We start from the raw sequence: 16,684 nt of genomic DNA, 5'->3' as shown, positions 1-16,684 counted from the left end.
GCACCAAAAGGTTAGGGTTTTAAAGTGAGCCCTAAGGTTAGGGTTTTATCAAAACAAAATGACAAGAGATAATATGATAAGGGTAGATTCAATCTAGCGATTAATCACCTTAACAAGAATCTTTATGATTCAAAACCCTAGACATAAGAGAGTTAGTAATATAAAGCAAATTTCAAATTTCAAATGATCATACATTTTTGTATGAAGAAATATTGCAACAAGTCTTTTATTTTAAGGCATACCTTGAGTTATTCTTTTAACAAACCTTGTAGGACATCAATTTCTTTGAAAAGCTTCTTTCATGATTCAAATCTTTCCTTTGAAGTTTCCTCCATAACCTTTAGTGTATTCTATAAGCTTTCCTATCAAGGAAAATACAAAGAAAGGATTATGAGCATGCAATACAAACAAATCTTGATATGAGGAAGAAATCAAACATGAAAGAGGAAACAAAGAACAATATACTTATCTTTTGATAAAATGGTGAAGGCTCCCTCTTAATCCAATCTTTCTGAGGGATACCTACAACTTATTAAAAACAATTCAAAAATTTCTAACAAGACATATTAGATTTATGAACTCTAGAAATCAAAACATAAAAGAAAACTTTACAAAACTTAAAACAGTAATCTAGAAGGATATGCAAGGAAATACTTAATAGTATAAGTCTTTGACTTTGAATTCTTCAGTCTTGTTCTTCTTAGGTGGAGCTTCTTCAACAACTGTTGCATGTTCCCTTTCTCTTTTCTTGTTCTTGTTCCTAGGATTTTCAGGACATTGATTCTTATAATGTCCCATCTTATGACAATGATAACATTCTACTTTAGATAGGTCAATCTTCTTCTTTGGCCCTTTAAACTTCTTATTTCCTCCCTTTTTCTTGTAGTGAGAAGAATATGCATTTGAAGTGTTTTTTTCATCTTCTTCCTTCTTATTACTTGCTAATGAGATGTGGGCTTCTTCTTGACTGCATGCATTCCACATTTCTTCAAATGATGGTGTCTCTTTCCAACTACTAATGCTTGATGCAAAGGAGCTCCATGATTTTGGTAGACCTAGTAGAGCAGAAATCACAAGTTCTTTATTTGGTATGATTTCATCAATAACTTGGATCTCATCTCTTATTCGGGAGATTCTCACAAAATATGAAGATACAATGTCATTTTTTGTCATCTTTATTGTTCTTAGTTCATTTTTGAGACTAGCAATTTGTCCAATGTTCTTGATAGTGAATAGTTTGGAGAGAGCTTCATACATCCCTTTTGCAGTTTCTATATTGGATATATAGGGGATTAGGTTGTCTTTTACTCCATCTACAATTAGATTCATAGCTAAGATGTTTGTCTCCTTATATTTTTCCTTTCCTGCATCATTTGTGGGTTCCTTCACCTTTCCTTGAACAAAATCCAATACTTTGTGTTTTGCAAGGATGAGATCCATCCTCTTCTTCCATGCTCTATAGTTGGTGGCCCCTTCTAACTTATTCTCTGTCTTCATTGAAGTTGCCATAGATTTTCTAGATGTAGATTCTTCCCTTTAATAAGCCTTCCATTTATGATCTTGTCTTGAAACCAATGTGGAAAAAGTCGAAGTCGGGATTAATTCGGCAAGGGTACAAAAGTTGAAAAACTCGTCAATGTCTGGAGTTTTTTGAAAAAGTCTGCAAAAAGTCAGAAAAAATTAAAAAAACACAAAATTATTCATTTTTTTTTAATTTTTTTTTAACATCTAGAGTATCCACAACATCAAATAAATGCATTTCCACATAAACATGTAAAGAAAGCTAATATATAATATGTATATGAAGTCTAGTGCTACATCACATATCAAAATAGTGAATCAACTCCTGAGTTTTGAGTCCTGTCTGAGTCTCAACTATCAAGAGTCAAAATATCAACAAAAAATATAATAAATTTATATCATGAGTCATCTAAAAGTCATCAAGTAATCAGTCACTGAAATCCTCTTCCCCTTTTAATTTTTGTTTCCGCTAATTGTATTAAGAAATAAGTCATGCATTTATTCAGTAGATTGTAATTTTCTTGGGTAATAAGGTGTCAGGTGGTAGGTCCAATGAAAATTAACAATGAGTATCACAATAGATGTGAAAATTAACAATTGGTGACTCCAAGCTGCTTATTTTCTGAGAAAACAGTAGATGTCAGATTACTAACCTAGCCTTGGCATCTATTATTCAAAAACTCTTGGAGGTAAAATCCACTTCTAATACATAACCTTTCCCCACATTTACAGGGAGTTCACAACTAAAGAAGATTCCCTTTCAAAACGTGCTCCCATTGCAGGAAGGATCTTTGCTGTCACAAGATTTCATAGGTACTTTGTTCCTGTCTGAAAAATGGGCTCTTTTTTGAGGCACTGGTTTTGTTTTTTTTTGGATAGGTTGTTGCTGTTTGATCTTCATGACCTCCTCTTTGTTGTTTCCTCTGGAAGCATTGAACAACTATAACAATGTTTTTGATGGTGTGGGGTTCTTTCTACGGAAGACTATTGTATGCCTGTCCTTTTGGTACTTTTGTAATCTTTTGAAGGGGCAGTGGCTGTTAGAGTCTGGATCACTGAAAGCCTGGAGGCTTAGCCGATATATACTTTGCTTTCTAACTAGAAATATGAAATATAAAGATTTGTTTTTCCTTAGAAAACAAAAACGTATCTTAACCTCAAAACTAACAGATTACAAATGAGACTGCTATGCTCGCAAGAAGTATGACAAACAATACAATGCAATAACTTGAAAATGCATGGATGGAAGCTTCAATTTACAGTTTTTTCACCTTTGCGGCCTCTTTATCTGCGGCCTGGGAAGGGAGGCCGACTTTTTGGGTCGACTCTCGATTAAATCGGGAGTATAACGAAAAAATCGCGATTTTTCCCTTTGTGAAAAATTCGCCAAAAAGTCGGGGGATTAAATCATTTAGGTCGAAAAATTGCTTTTTTAGGATTAAATCGCAATTTTTTGCAGACTTTTTCCATACTGCTTGAAACCTTTCTTTGATTCTTCCTTCTTTCAATAGACCTTCAATTTGCCTTTTTCTTTCCTCCTTCACCTTAGCTCTAATACCATGTTAGAAAATCAGAAAGACAAAAATATTTTCTTATGTTGACAATTACTTGTGATATTCTTATATTCTTATTAGTTTTCTTTCTTCAAAAAGAATGAAGATCAATGACACCAGAAGTAGGCACTCAGCTAGGGCTAAAATCCCTATGAAGGGGAAAACCTAGTCAAACTCTTCCACTAGCAGATTCAAATCAAATTGAGACAATCCAAGACCTTAGCACAGAGAAAAAGAGTTCCCTCACTCCACCAAGTCAACCTTCCAAAATGATTAACCAAACTTCAGTAGTCTCTTATAGTCAAATAACTTCAGCTCAGCTACAACTCAAAATTTCAGCCTTTCAGCTTCCAGAATTTTGGCCCTACTATAGATCTGAAATTTCGACCCTCCTGTAGCAACCCAAAAACTCACACATGTGGCAGAAAATAGAGAAATTCGGCTTATTCTTGTTCGACAAAAGTCTTCTTCTTCTTTGCTAGGGTTTTCTCCTTCTCCTTAGGTATTTCACTCTTCCTTTTCTTCTCCAGCTACTGCAGATCAAACTTTTTGTCTTGTGTTCCAAACGAGGTCAAGTTGCTTTCTATATATAGTGATTTCTAGCTTCAAATTAGGCCAACTTGGTGGAAGAGGCCTGTTTGACTCATTTTACATGAAAATAATTTTCTTTCTTGACATATAAAGCCTGAGAAGGGTCCATTACATAATGACAAGGACTAAGACTCATGACATAAACCCTAGAAGCCTACAATGGAGGCTTTGACCAAACAATAAAATAATAAAGCATGAAACTCATGCTAATAAATACTTTTTCTTTCATAATAAAATTCCTTTTTCTTTCTTTTGATAAATATATTACATCATGACTCAAATGCAATTATGAAAATTGACACTAGTTACATTCTTCACCATTATATACATGACATTGACTCTCTTGACTCATGACAATAAATCTTATGACATGAAAAACCATATAAGTATGAAAAACATACTTTACCTAGAAGACCAATCAAAAGAAACATGAAACCCATGCTTTAAAATAATAATTTTTCTTTCTTCTTTTGCTTATTACATAAGATATACATATTGACATGAGTACAATGACAATTATGAAGACCAAAACTAGTTACATTTTCCAACACTCCCTCTTAACTAGGGAGGTATTCATAATTGTACACCCTGGTACACTGATATTCTCAAACTGAAGAGTTCTCATAAGAAGAGTCGGATTGGTAAGCCATCTTTAAGCATCAACATCATGATCAACATTGTCAACATAGTAAGGCCTTAACTTTGACAATCTCTTTCATATACAAAAGCATAATGTTGGGAGGTTTTACGTGAGATACCACACTAAATCTACAAGGCACATACTCCATCCGCATGTTCACTAGGTATGTCCTTTTAGGACTATTCTTATCTTCGATTCCCAATCCTCAAAGAATATCAGTCCTCTTCAACCACTCTTGTCTTGGATACCTATCCAATCCTCAAAGAGTGTTGGTCCATTTCCTTTATTGGATTTTTCTATCCTCAAGGAAATCACAAATGCTTATCCAATCCTCCATTCTCCATTCTTCCTCCATGGCCTTCACTTAGACTTATGGTTGTTAGTCCTGGTCAAGTGCATGATACTTGGAGGAGAGAAAACAAATGTGATTTTCATCCCACTCCCTCTTAACTAAAGAGTAGATCCCTATTCCCTCTTGATTAGGGAATACATCCTTGCTTCTTTTCATACATTCAAGGAGACTTCTTTTACTCCCATTTGAATATATAGGAGATTCCTAACTTCCTTTCAATTGGAAAGTCATAACCAAAAGCTCTTTAGCTTGTCTTCATAAATGTAACAACTATCAGTTCTTCATGGAGATCGCTGCAAGGTATGAAATTTTCACTCTATTGCAGCAACTGGAAATTATTCTTCTAACTTAATATAGTTATGTGTAGTTTATTTGCAATTATGGAAAGCAACAAATGAAATCACTACTGCAATTTTCACCAAAAAATAAAATGCATTGCGGAAATAAATATGGAACTGAGAAAATAGAGCACACACACAATAACATTGACACTATTATTTTTGAATAAATATCAGTAGAAAAAGCCAATGTGGGAAAACCGATGCAGCAGATGAGGGTTTTATTATTATTATTATTCAACAACAAAAATTTGAGTACAATATCTAGATGCCAAACCAACAATCCTTTCCTGAGAAATCACTGGAAAAATTATTTGAGAGAATTTCTCTCTATCCACAAGTAATTCGGCCTCAACCTAGTCTCAAAAACTATCCCTCGAAAGTCTTTGCGTCACCCTCTACGCAGGATTTGCATAGTCTCTCACACACACTTCTCGAATATGCCTTTGAATCAGACATCATGCCTGTTTCTGCCTCTAGAAATGATTTGCTAGGCCTTCTAGTGAAAATTCCGACCTCTCGCACTTGAATTGATATCCTCCTCAGCTGAATTGAACTGCCTCCTTGAGGCTCTGTGCGAGCCCTTGCACAGCCTCCTGTGGAATAACTCAACCTCTCTCTACTAGCTCTTCTGACACTAGAAACCTCCTTCGGAATCTCTCTACTATTGCTCCTCAATCTCTACTTCCCTTCTCTGGTTTGAACTCTTCCTCTTGTAATGAATCATGACAACTAGATAGCTCGATTTGCCCAAGGGACTCGCTCTCCTAATCTCTGGTGTGTCTTCCCCTCTACACATCGAGTTTCTCTTATAATCTCTTATTGGTGAACCAACGACCATGATTAGATCTCCATCAATGGCTAAGATCATCTCAAACTCAATCCATGTGAATTTCTAGAGCATTCTCACTTTTCTCGATTAATTCCCTTCAATTAATCAATTTCCCTAAGTTAGACTTGGGAATTTTTTAATTTACCGATCAATTAATTTAACTGAGTTGTCTTTGGGCGTTTTCTCCCAAAACTTTTTTTGGTTTTTGGAGATATTGTGTTTCTTAGCTTCCATGACGAAAGACAAGACTAGAACACCTGTCTGATGCTACAAAAACTAACACTCTTTCTTAGCGAGGAAGGTGTTCTCTCCCATAACAACTTCCTTCACGTTGCTGATGTCTAACAACTATGACAACTGGTCGCTGCCCACCAAGCCACTGCGCATACTCTGATTCATCTACCAACCTTGTAGCTGAACCATCCTGCATTTGCCCTGCTGCTGACACTACCCTATGCCTCCTGCATTGCTACCAACTTTGATTTGCACTGCAACTGATCTCATGCTATTGTTGCTCCTACAACTACTGCAACTAAGAACAAACTCTGAATCAACAGTGTCCCTGGACTGGCTCTGCAACTGTCTCCTGAGTCTCTAACTACAACTAGCCTCTGCAACTGTTTGTGCCCTGACTTGTTCTGCACCCCTCAATAACTAACTACTAGTTTTGCAACCGTCCCTCAAGATCTAACTGTGCCATGTTGTCACTGATCCATCTGACACTGAAAATTGTGGGCCCTTGTAGCAAGGGTAATGATCCATGAGAAAACATCTGTCTGATACTAACCTCCATGGATCCTGCCCAACTCTCTGCAACACTAGGGACTATAGCTCAAGATATCCCCACTTCTCTCTTGGAGGTATAGCTACATACAAAGCGAATTTGTCCTCCAACCTATTGGACAAATTATCGATCTCTGTCAAAGCTGTTACCTACTCCTGCTTCTCCTTCTTGTCCTTCTTCTTCTTGGGACACTGGGTACTATAGTGACCAAACTCACCACATCTGAAGCACTTGATCTTTGACAAATCTTTCTTCTTTTCTTCTCCCTTTGAGCTTTGTCCCTAACTGGGACCTTTCTTTGCCTTCCCTTTCGATGCAAGGGCTACATTCTCCTTGTCTTTCACACTCTTTGGTCCTTTTCTACTGTTGTCGTTGATATTACTCTCGACTAGAGCAAGCCTCATCTCTTCCTGAGTGAAATCGGTCCACAATTGATCCCATCCAGGTAGTTGATCTCATCCAGTGATACCTTGGACGAAAGTTTCCCACTCCTTGGTGAAACCATTGAGAGTTGTACACACTAGCTCACTCTCGAGAGGTGTCCAACTATTGCAAGCTCATCTTCTACATTCTGAATTCTAGTGAGATAAGGAGTGACACCTTCACCCTTATTCATCTTGGTGGTCCTCAGCGTCTCTTCCAAGAACATATTCTGGTTCTTGGAAGGATTCTGGAAAAGCATTGCGACTGCATCCTACATTTCCTTAGCAATATTCTTACCAGCTAGATGTGAGACTATATGATATCAAACTCCATCGAGGATCATCCTCTTCGCCTTGGCCATCTCCTTATTGTAGTTCTCTAGCTATTGCAGATCTGTAGGTATGGCTATAACTCTTTTTGCATACGTCTTCAGACCATGCTCATCTAGCAAGAAAGTCATTTTGGCTTTCTAGATACAATAGTTAAAGGATCCATCAAGTCTATCCTGATCTCAAAGTCCTCCTGAGGCCATTTCTACGAAACTCAAATGTGGGAAAATAAACAGGAATCTCCACCCTTTCTTGTTTAGTTGTCTGCTCTGCTACTCACACTCCCCCCTAGAATGCACAGATCTGCAACTGTTTGCCTCTTGCTATGGAAATCTCAAATTTCCTCCAGAAAATTGGATTTGGAAACCCTCAGGGAAATTCTGGAAATTTCCTTTATGTGTGTGTTATTTCTCTTCCACCCAACACTGATATAAAACAACAAAAACTGTTGCAAAATTACTGCGGCCAGATCTTCTCAACGAAATATTTGATCTGCGCATTGGAACTGCTTCCCGACAACTACTACCTAGAAATCACTTCAACTGAGGCTCTTCAAATTTTTCTGTTGCTTGCAAACTGAAAATTGAACCCTGCCTCTACTAATTCTTACTTCTGGCTGGCCTCTACGCAAATCCATAAATTTTGCCCAGAGACTCCCTCTGAAGCTACAAAATTTCTCCCTCGTTATTGAGCCACTGATCTGTCTTCAAATTTGCTCTGATACCATGTGAAATTTTCACTCTATTGCAACAACTAGAAATTATTCTTCTAACTGAATATAATTATGTGCAGTTTATTTGCTATTACAGCAAACAACAAATAAAATCACTACTGCAATTTTCACCAAAAAATAAAATGCACTGTGGAAATAAATCTGGAACTGAGAAAATAAAGCACACACACAAAATAAAATTGACATTGTTATTTTTGGACAAATGTCCCCAGAAAAACTCAATGTGGGAAAATCGGTGCAACAAATGAGGGTTTTATTATTATTATTCAGCAACAAAAATTTGAGTACAATATTTGGATGCCAAACTGACAATCCTCTCTTGAGAAATCACTAGAAAAATTATCTAAGAGAATTTCTCTCTCTCCACAAGCAATTTGGCCTCAACCTGACCTCATAAACTGGCCCTCGGAAGTCTTTGCGTCACCCTCTGCACAGTCTCTCACACACACTGCTCGAATTTGCCTCTAAATCAGACGTCCTATTTGTTGTTGCCTTTGGAAATGATTCACTAGGTCTTCTGGTTAAAATATCGGCCTCTAGCACCTAAATCGATCTCCTCCTTAGTTGAATCGAACTGTCTCCTTGAGGCTCTATGCAAGCCCTTGCATAACCTCTTGTGGACTAACTCGACCTCTCTATACTAGCTCTTCCGACACTGGAAACCACATCTGGAATATCTCTGCTGCTACTCCTTAATCTATGCTTCCCTTCTCTAGTTTGAACTCTTCTTCCTACACTGAATCACAACAATTGGATAGCTCGATCTGCCCAAGTCACTCGCTCTCCTAATCTTTGGTGTGTCTTCCCCTCTACCAATCGAGTTGCTCTTATAATCTCTTGTTGAACCAATGACCGTGATTAGATCTCCATCAACAACTAAGATCATCTCAAACTCAATTCGTGTGAGTTTCTAGAGCATTCTTACTGTTCTCAATTAATTCCCTTTAATTAATCGATTTCCCTAAGTTAGACTTAGGCATTTTTTTAATTTATCGATCAATCAATTTAATTGAACTGCCCCTGGGTGTTTTCTCTCGAAACTTTTTTAGGGTTTTGGAAATCTTGTGTTTCTTAGCCTCTCCGACAAAATTCGAGACTAGAACACTTGTCTGATGCTACAAAAACTAACACAAGGCTCCCTCTTTCCCATTTGTATCTCATCATATTGAGCTTCTTCCTTCCTAGATATTACGGATCCATGTTGATGTAGGAACATGAACATTAGGTTATCTTCTTACATTGCTACCTTTCAATCTCAAGGTGATGATGTGAACACCTTGACTACATGAACTTCCAAGGATTGTCAAAACCATTTACTCAATTCATATGTTCTTTGAATTGATCTCATCACCACCAGTTGAACTTACCTCAACTGTCATCATGTATTCTTGTAGTATCCTTCTAGGTAGCAAAACAATTATGTTAACCAGATAACCAATATCAAAATATAAATATCAAACTTACCTTATCATGATGGCCCCTTTCATCAAAATATTTGCATACTTGAGTCCTTTGAGATCAACATCCTTTCATATAATCCATCTCCACATTATATAAGAATCCTTCCATGCATTCATTTTAATCAAAGTGCCCATGGATCGAACTTGATTACCAAGCTACAATATCTTCCTCAGAGTTGTCATTGTTAACTCCCTTTCTTTCTTCCAGAGACTATACTTGATGTTGATCAACATTGTTATATTCCATGCAATTTTGTGAGAGAGTCTTGATCTCCATTCATTCCAAAGTATGTCAAATTTCTTCTTTTGAGCATCATGCAGCCATATGGAAGACTTACCAAGCACATTCATAACTAACTCTTCCTTCATGATTCTTGTAGATATGAACCATGCTCTAGGGAAGAATAACTTCAAATATGCATACCTTTTCTTTCATATAATCATCTAGCCATCCTTTGATCGAGCTTGCTTCTTATACCTATCAAAGATAAGTTTCCTTTTCCAAGAAGAGAAAGACTTTCATTATGCCTTTCATACTGTAACTTGACCATTAGCATTCCTTCATCCTTTAGACATATTGTTTCCAAACTAGATGGAATATATACCAGTCATAATGTTGCTTCCAAGAATCTTCCATAATGATGATTCTTATATGTCATGCCCCTTCCTAAATTATTTTGGAACAAGATTATTTTTCGTATTATGGGGCCAATTTTGGAGCTAGTGGACCCCATTCGATTTTATTAGGAGATTAGACTTAGGAAAAGTTATTTGTGTTGTAGTTAAGTTACACATGGGGGCCACCCTCACTAGGGAAATACGCACTCCCTAGTTCGATTTGCATGGAGGTGGTTAAGTTTTGCATGATGGTGGTTAAGTGAGGGATGGAGGACGAATTGGAGGGAAAAGTGCTCCATGAAATCTATATAAGGAAGGCAACTCTCCTCATCTCAATCATCTTTTTGGTATATCGATTTCTCTTTGGTTGCTCGAGCTACTTAGCCAAGACACTCGTTGTTCAGCATGAGTTCTTCAAGTGAAGAGCTCACCCTTTCTTTGGGGGACTTCGAGTGCCACCCTAGGAAGGTTTTCTTCATTTCTTCAAGAGGAGGATCACATTGTGATTTCCAGCAGTAGCATTCACTTCCAGGTGGTGCGTATTACTGGAGGACGCAGTGGAGAGGAGGCCGAGTTTGTTGGTGGTGTTTTGCAGTGGAGTTTGGGTGTGAGATTTTCCAGAGAGGAGGCTAGGGAGGATTGTCAGCATTTGGGAGAGTTTGGGAGCTGGTTGAGCTTATTGCTTTGCAGTGTGACTTTCGCACTACTTGGGCCAGCACAGAGGCAACATTGGGAGCTCACTTGGTGGGTAGAGTATCAGTCCTTGAGGCTGAGCTTTGTCGTGGAGGTTAGAGGAGATACTTGGAGTGGTGTTTGCTTCCCTTTCAGAGCTTGGAGGAGGATTTCGTGGCCATTCCTTGCAGGCCGTATTCTTGGAGCAGTTTGGAGGGTGTAGGCCATAGAGGAGGTCGAATTTGGGAGGTTGGATTCAGGCCAAACCCTTTCTGGGTTTTTGTGGGTTTTAGCCAAGGAGCTTGGGGCTGAAGTTTCATCATATTTGAGCATCGGAGACGGGGTTTCTTGCAGTTCCTTTCCAACCAACAGTGCAGTTACTAGGAGATAGCACAGAGCATTAGAGGAGTAGTTATTTTCCAGTAGTGAGATTATTGTTTGACACCTGGGTTCTACCTAGCTTGCCCTTGAGGCAAGCCCAAGTGCATTTTCCACACTATTGTACTTGCTCGATTCCATTAATAAAATGGCTTAGCTAGTTCTCATTTTTGATGTGTTTTGAGTATTTGTTGATCGTGTAAATTTCCTGTGTATGAATCGTATTTTCTTTTGAATATCACTGTTATTTTAAGTTTGGAACATGTTGACGGTGTTGAGCCTGCCAACATTCACAGGATCTCCCCAGCATGAAGTCCCAACTAGACCTCACACTGTTTGGTGTAGGAATCCCATCTGGTATGATGGCCCGGTTGCCATTATCTTAAATATATGCCTTAGCTCTTGCTTGTCAGCACATGAGAGTGGTATACTTGGTCTTCAAAATTCTTGTGCCTGGTGAGTGCTTAGTGTCGCTTGTGTCAAAGTTCTTTCACTGCAAAGGGAGAGGGTGAGAGTGAGTCTCAAGTCGAAAGGGAATAGTCCCAAATCTGTTAGAGACACACAACACAGCAGGATATGCGCAGCTTCTGGCGGAGTAGTCCACACGGATGCAGCAGTCACAAACACAAAGTGAACAGATAGCATGTACAACACCCAGCGGAATAGTCCACATGAGTGCGACGGTCGTTATAACAAGTTTACAAGAATGAATTTGTCGAGTGTCTGACGGAATAGTCCACACGGGCGAGACAACATTAACAACTGATACAACACATTTCCAACAGCATATGCACTAAAACAACCGAAATAGTTCAACTGTCTTAATACAGGTTAAAGCAACATGCATTACAAGCGTCCAAAGAATAGTCTTACAAACGAATACAATACATGTGTGAAAACGTGCTGGCCTGTTAACAGGCTTCTAAATTAAGCGAAAGTTCCAAGACACATCTGTACACCATACATCACTAACCCCGATAGCGGGGCGTTGGAGCCATTGCTCGCTCCTCAAAGAAAAGACTACAAATTCTCAAGGTTATGTGGGAGGAGCCAAGGTGAAAAGTCCTTTGCATGTACAAATGAGGGGTATATATCAATGTTGCGAACATCTTAATAACACCCTGATTTTATCTCGAAATCACGATTTTTTGGCCTAGGCAATGTTTGCCGACTTTTAAAGATATTTTTATGGTATCTTAATTTTGCCAATGTTTGCCGATTTTTACCAATATTTTCCCGATTTTTATGAATTTTTGGTTTTTTGGACCCTTGCCGATTTTATCCGGATCCCTATGTTCGCAACATTGGTATATATAGCCAAGGGTGAACTTGACCCTTGTGACTCTTCAACTTCCCTCATGATTGTTTGACTTACATGACTCTTCAACTGACATGACTCTTCAACTTTGTATGTGGGTCTCTTGGACTTCCACATTACATTACATTGATTACAACAGTATGGCCCACAGTAGTGATGTGGCCGAGACGAATCATGACATGACTCGACATGACAGTGTTGGTGTGTTCACGTTGATGGTGGTATCCATGTCAAGTTGCAGTGCTGCTAAATGTTGAGTGTGCTCTTGGTGTATCATAGCTTCACCTCCGCATGACAAGGTGTGCGGAGTCTTCGATGGACTTGGTGTTCGCTTGATGTCGCACGTGCATGTATCCCCCTCGCTAGTACTTAACATGTTTCATGTGTTCATCCGTTCGTGAACAAGTCTCCTAGCATGTGCTCCTTGTTCATCCCATTCGTCGTCGTGCCATGACTCATCCATGTACCTATATCTGCAATCACTCATGACAAGACGACATCAAATCCAGAAATCCCCTAGTTTACCATGAGGTAACATCTTTCGTTTTCAGGTGCAGGTGACCGAAAGAGAACAAGGCTCTGAAACTACACAAAGCAAATTTCAAGTTAGGATGTGGGGCTCTGGGGCACTGTCAAGAAAAACTGCGCAGAGGTCACTGAGAGGCTGGGTTGAGCAGTTCAGGACAACAGTGACATTCTGCAAAATCTGGCTAAGTTGGGAGGCAGAATTGCGCAATTTTTCCAAGGAAGGCAATGTGGGTAGCGGGGGACACTAACAGTGAAAACTACGCAGATCTTCAGAGGACATTGGGAGCGGGCTGTGGAAGCTTGCTGGCCAAAACTGCATAGAACTTGGAGGCAGTCATGGAGGACATGTCTGCACAGTTTCCAGGCTGAGCGGGGTGTCGGGAAGCTGGTGGACAGTCCAAGAAAACTGCACAATTTTTAGGAGGAGCAGCAAGCCGGCTGATAAGGGGACTGATTGACAGAATTGCGTAATTTTCAGAGATAGTGTAGTGATAGGAAACGGGTGCCTCTCCCTCTTGTTTTCGCAATTTCTTCAGTCAGCGGAGGTAGGCATGCTAACAACTTCTGCACAATTTTTGGGAGGAGTGAAGCCTGGGGTCACTGCCCAGTTAAACTCTCTGGTTGACTAGCGGGAGGCTTGATGGATTGGCTTGCGGGCAGCACAAATTGAGATAGCTTCTTGGGCAACTTTTGCGCTATTCTGGGTGACAGTCAGCCAGGTCGATTCCAAGATTGCGCAGTGCAAACTGCTTGGGAGGCAACCTCAAGCTTTGCGCAATTCTGGGCAGCAATACTTGGTCACTGAGGGCTGAGACTGCGCATTGCAACGCAGTGGAGGTCTGGTTGATGGAGGGTGGTCCGGTCGACAGAATTTCGGCAAAATGACTAAGTGTATGAGCGAGTGAACTCATGTATGCATGACCTTGCGAACACACACTCAACATGACTTGACGACAAGACACCTCGAACCAACAACACAACATGCTCTGCGTGACTAACCAAAGGGTGTGAGCGACAAGTGCGACACTTGAGATAGATCATTGAATGACCGTGATGACACTTGCGCGACATTGCATACGACTTCGTGTGTGGGTGCAACAGATGCTTACATAGCAAACACAACTTGTACACACGAAGACATACCTTCAACATAGCCAGAACATGACTGCAAGCATGACATTGCAACCAACATGCTAAAAGACAACCGGTGAACGGTCAAGCAAAAAGGGTGTAAAGACTTGACACGAGGTCATGGGATGAGCCCGAGTGTTTGCAAACATCAAGAAAAAACCAAGGAAGGCTCCGAAATTGGATGCATGCCAAAATTTTGGAGGGTGTTGCAACTACAACACTTGGTGACACACTGGTTGAATACCAGCTTCTCTGTTTCGGTCCATTGACAATATAGGACCTTGGTCCATCATGGAGTATTAAATCGCTATGCGGGTTACTTCGACTTCCCCACTTACCCCATGGACATACATGGTTCACCTTTTGCCAACTCAGTCAAACACAACAAGAAGTTTCAACTTGATCATAGTGTTTCAAAATCAGGAAGGGTAGTTTGGCTCGCGAGTTTAAAATTTTCAGAGTATAAGTTTTCATCTTTGGTGTTGCTCTGCTGCCAACAGGCCTGGACAGTACCCTGACGGAGTCACGCAGGAACACACACATTGCTCCACTGCCAGTGAGCCTGGTCAGTACCCCGGTGGAGTTGCATGCTTCACCTCTCTATGCAGGAAGCCTTTCTCTTCTTTCGCCTTTGTAATTTTGAAAAGAGGACTATGCCTAGGCACTTATTTATTTTTAGTGCGGAAGAAAATTGGCAACTAGGGCCAAACTCCATGTGGGTCATCTTATTAATGGCAACTAATATTTTTCTTGGATCCCTCTCATCGAGAGGTGTAGGATTGATCTAAAGATCATCTAATTCCGATAAGTATTCATGGAGATATGAATTTATTAGTGTTATGGGACAATTCGTCAAGGTCGGCCAGCAACCAAATAAACCCCACTTGTGCTCAACATTTTAGTATAAATAGAGGTGGCCTTCAAGTCATTTCAACACACTTGGGATCTCTTCCTCTCTACTTGTCTTTGGGTTTTAGTAGGAGGAGAGATCCTAAGGGATAACGCTGCCCTAATCTAGAGGGAGTGCCCTAGGCTCTACGCTGCCCTAATGAAGAAGCCCTAGACGTAGGAGGAAAGGGAGATCTAGCACGGTGAAGGAAGCCCTAACGCTGCCCTATGAAGAAGCAGTAATACGCAGCCATGGAGGGTCTAAGAAGAGACCCTATCCATTGTCCTAAAAGGCACCTATACACAGCCCTAAGGAGAGAGACCTATATGTTGTTCAAAAGAGCCCTAGCCACAGTTCTGTTCGTGCCCTAGTCACAGTCCATATACGCCCTAACTGCTGGCCTTATTCCACACTAGATGTTGCCCTTCATCCGCAATTTAAGAAGACTCTTATATGCTGGAAATAGGAGGCCTCATCTCCCTAGACACAGTCCTCTAATACGCAATCTCAAGAGGCCTCTATGCTGCCCTAACCGCAGTCCTCAAGGTGATATAATCCGCAGTCAATGAGGGTTCTATGCAGCAAGAGGAGGATTCCTATTCACTGGAAAGAGGAGCCCTTAACGCAGTCAAAAGGAAGACTATTCAAGCATGCCCCAGTCGCAGCCATGGAGGAATCTTACCACAGCTAAAAGATGCCTAATCTGACCTCAGATTTGGACAGCAACAGCGTCAAGCTTCAGGCAGATGAGGAAGGTCTGAAAGCGGCTTGTATGACATGGAGAAGAGTGTTGAAGGGTATACGTTGAAGTCTGTCCAGCAAGGCAGCATATGTTAGGACTGTGTTGATAATAGTACAGTCACTTGGATGGAGAAAAGGGTGTGAACTTGATGAAGGTTATGAACAGTAAATTCTATGAGAGAAATCACTATGTTGAAGACCTTGGTTGGAAACCTTTGGAGCAGCAAAGAGGACTGTTAGAGGGCAGATTAATATAGGCCTATGTTCAGTGACATTGGTGGAACTTCGTCATCAATAGAAGGGACAACAAACTAACATTGGGACAGCTGTATGGTACAGTAGCATGCAAGGGACAACAAACTAACATTGGGACAACTGTATGGTACAACAGCATGCAAGGGACAACAAACTAACATTGGGATAGATGTATGGTACATCAACATGCAAGGGACAACAAACTAACATTGGGACAGCTATATGGTATAGTTGCATGCAAGGGACAACAAACTAACATTGGGACAGTTGTCTGGTACTTAGCAGCAAGTAGACCAAGCATGCAATGGTACAGCAAGTATGCAAGGGACAACAAGCAAGCAATGGGACAATAAACATGGACACCATGGTTCAACCATGACACATGGGACAACAGTACAACATTAGGTGCAGCAGTCATGAGGTCCAACATTGTGATGATGGGTGCAGCGCGGTGAGGTGCAACATGATGACGAGATGCAGCACGATGATAGGTGGAGTCACCTTGGAGAATCAGTTGAAGTAGCATGTCTTCAACTGATCTCATGTGTCATCTTCTTAGAGATGATCTATGCTCTCATCTAGATAAGTGAAAGTGTTG

At 40.2% G+C, this 16,684-nt stretch overlaps 1 long non-coding RNA gene across 1 annotated transcript in view; it reads right to left on the bottom strand.

Moving 5' to 3' along the window:
* Positions 1-265: 265 nt before the first annotated feature.
* Positions 266-16,684, bottom strand: part of LOC149203494 (uncharacterized) — a 93,632-nt gene continuing 77,213 nt past the window's right edge. Inside the window, exon 2 of the long non-coding RNA XR_016253624.1 lies at positions 266-362. This is a non-coding gene — a long non-coding RNA (uncharacterized LOC149203494). The remainder of the gene's footprint in view (positions 363-16,684) is intronic.

This window comes from Pinus tabuliformis, chromosome 2_1, assembly GCF_031772625.1.
Source record: "Pinus tabuliformis cultivar Carrire ecotype Pingquan chromosome 2_1, CPIR1, whole genome shotgun sequence".
Taxonomy (NCBI): domain Eukaryota; kingdom Viridiplantae; phylum Streptophyta; class Pinopsida; order Pinales; family Pinaceae; genus Pinus; species Pinus tabuliformis.
This window is presented reverse-complemented; position numbering and strand designations above follow the sequence as displayed.